Here is a 2372-nt window from a genome sequence, read left to right as displayed (position 1 = left end):
TGTGTGTGTGTGTGTGTGTGTGTGTGTGTGTGTGTGTGTGTGTGTGTGTGTCATTGTAAATAAACTTTTCTTCTGCTTTGTAACTGAGTGATTACTACTTTTCATTATTGGGTAGTAAAAGGCACAGCGGTAAAAAAGCCGTTTACACAAAATATATTTGCTATTGGTTCTTGTTTTTGTATTGCTACAATAACTAATCAAATTATTCGGTGAGTCAGCATTGTTATTAATATTATTATTATTGTTATTATCATTATTATCATTATTATTGTTAAATTCCGCCGAGGTCGACTCTGCCTTTCATCCTTTCGGGATCGATAAGTACCAGTGAAACACTGGTGTCGATGTAATCAACTAGTCCACTTCTCTCAAATTTCAGGCCTTGTGCCTTTAGTAGGAAGTATTTATTATTATTATTGTTGTTGTTGTTGTTGTTGTTGTTAAATTCCACCGAGGTCGACTTTAACTTTCATTCTTTCGGGGTCGATAAATTAAGTACCAGTGAAACACTGGGATCGATATAATCAACTAGTGCACTCCTCTCAAATTTCAGGCCTTTTGCCTTTAGTAGAAAGGGTTATTATTATTATCATTATTATCATTATTATTATTATTATTATTATTATTATTATTATTATCATTATTATTATTATTATTATTATTATTATTATTATTATTATTATTTATTATTATTATTATTATTGTTGTTGTTGTTGTTAAATTCCGCCGAGGTCGGCTTTGCTTTTCATCCTTTCAGGGATCAATAAGATAGGTACCAGTTGAAAACTGAGGTCGATGTAATCGACTTAATCACTTCCCTTGTGCTTCCAGTAGAAATAATTATTATTGTTGTTGTTGTTACAGCAGTGTTTGTGGAGGCGCAATGGCCCAGTGGCTAGGGCAGCGAACTCGCGGTCATAGGATCGTGGTTTCGATTCCCAGACCGAGCGTTGTGAGTGTTTCTTGAGCGAAAACACCTAAAGTTCCACGAGGCTCTGGCAGGGGATGGTGGCGAACCCTGCTGTACTCTTTCACCACAACTTTCTCCCACTCTTACTTCCTGTTTCTGTTGTGCCTGTAATTCAAAGGGTCAGCCTTGTCACACACTGTGTCACGCTGAATATCCCCAAGAACTACGTTAAGGGTACACGTGTCTGTGGAGTGCTCAGCCACTTGCACGTTAATTTCACGAGCAGGCTGTTCCGTTGATCGGATCCACTGGAACCCTCGACGTCGTAAGCGACGGAGTGCCAACAACAGCGGTGTTCATTTGTCTAATGACCATGGCGAAAGAGGCTGTGTGGTGAACGAAGCAGAAAGGATTGCGGAAAGACACCTCCTTCTTTGGTCAGGTGCTCAATCGCCATTTTTTAGCTTCCACTTGGGAAGGAAAGCGAGAGTAGAAATGGAAATGCTACCTCGCAGTGAATTTGTGCAAAGATGGATGACTGCGTCACTCAAGTTATTTCATACTATAAAGTATGTATACTTTTTTTATCGTTTATCGCTATCTTTTCCATTTCTTTCTCCTCATCTGCTAAGTAAATCCTCACACAAATCGTTGACTGCTTTGTGAGGCCCACCTCATCCATTCACCTGTGGCTAATAAAAGAAATTATCATTATGACAATGTAGTGAGGTGGCAGAATCGATAGCAGGCCGGATGAAATACTTGGCGGTATTTCGCCCGTCGCTATGTTCTGAGTTCAAATTTCGACTAGGTCGACTTTACCTTTTATCCTTTCGGGATCGATATATTAAGTACCAGTTGCGTACTGAAGTCGATCTAATCGACTGACTCCCTCCCCTCAAATTTCAGGCCTTGTGCCTATAGTAGAAAGGATTATTATTATGACAAGTCTTACCTCATGCGGAAGGTATTGGGTAGTGTATTCCTTCATCTTTTTAAATATTCCTTTGTTTAGTTTTTTTAATTGTTCCTTTATTTATTTTTTTCTAATCTCGCTCCAACTATTTAATTTTTTTAATTGTTCCTTTATTTTTTTCTAATTTTCCTTTAATTATTTAATTTTTTATTAACAGGAGTGGCTGTGTGGTAAGTAGCTTACTTACCAACCACATGGTCATGGGTTCAGTCCCACTGCGTGGCACCTTGGGCAAGTGTCTTCTACTATAGCCTCGGGCCGACCAAAGCCTTGTGAGTGGATATGGTAGACGGAAACTGAAAGAAGCCCGTTGTATATATGTATATATATATATATATATATATGTGTGTGTGTGTTTGTGTGTCTGTGTTTGTCCCCCACCATCGCTTGACAACCGATGCTGGTGTGTTTACGTCCCCGTAACATTAGCGTTTCGGCAAAAGGGACCGATAGAATAAGTGCTAGGCTTACAAAGAATAAGTCCTG

The 2372-nt window shown here is 39.0% G+C and overlaps 1 protein-coding gene across 2 annotated transcripts in view; it reads left to right on the top strand.

Moving 5' to 3' along the window:
* The first annotated feature begins 54 nt into the window (after positions 1–54).
* The window catches only part of LOC106869763 (uncharacterized), a 6257-nt gene continuing 3939 nt past the window's right edge, over positions 55–2372 (top strand). For both annotated transcript variants that reach the window (XM_014915628.2, XM_052970306.1), the window contains exon 1: positions 55–209. The gene's annotated coding sequence lies outside the window, so the exon portion shown is untranslated. The remainder of the gene's footprint in view (positions 210–2372) is intronic.

This window comes from Octopus bimaculoides, chromosome 9 (assembly GCF_001194135.2).
Source record: "Octopus bimaculoides isolate UCB-OBI-ISO-001 chromosome 9, ASM119413v2, whole genome shotgun sequence".
Taxonomy (NCBI): domain Eukaryota; kingdom Metazoa; phylum Mollusca; class Cephalopoda; order Octopoda; family Octopodidae; genus Octopus; species Octopus bimaculoides.
The sequence above is the reverse complement of the archived record's forward strand: the minus strand, read 5'-3'. Positions and strand labels throughout refer to the sequence as shown.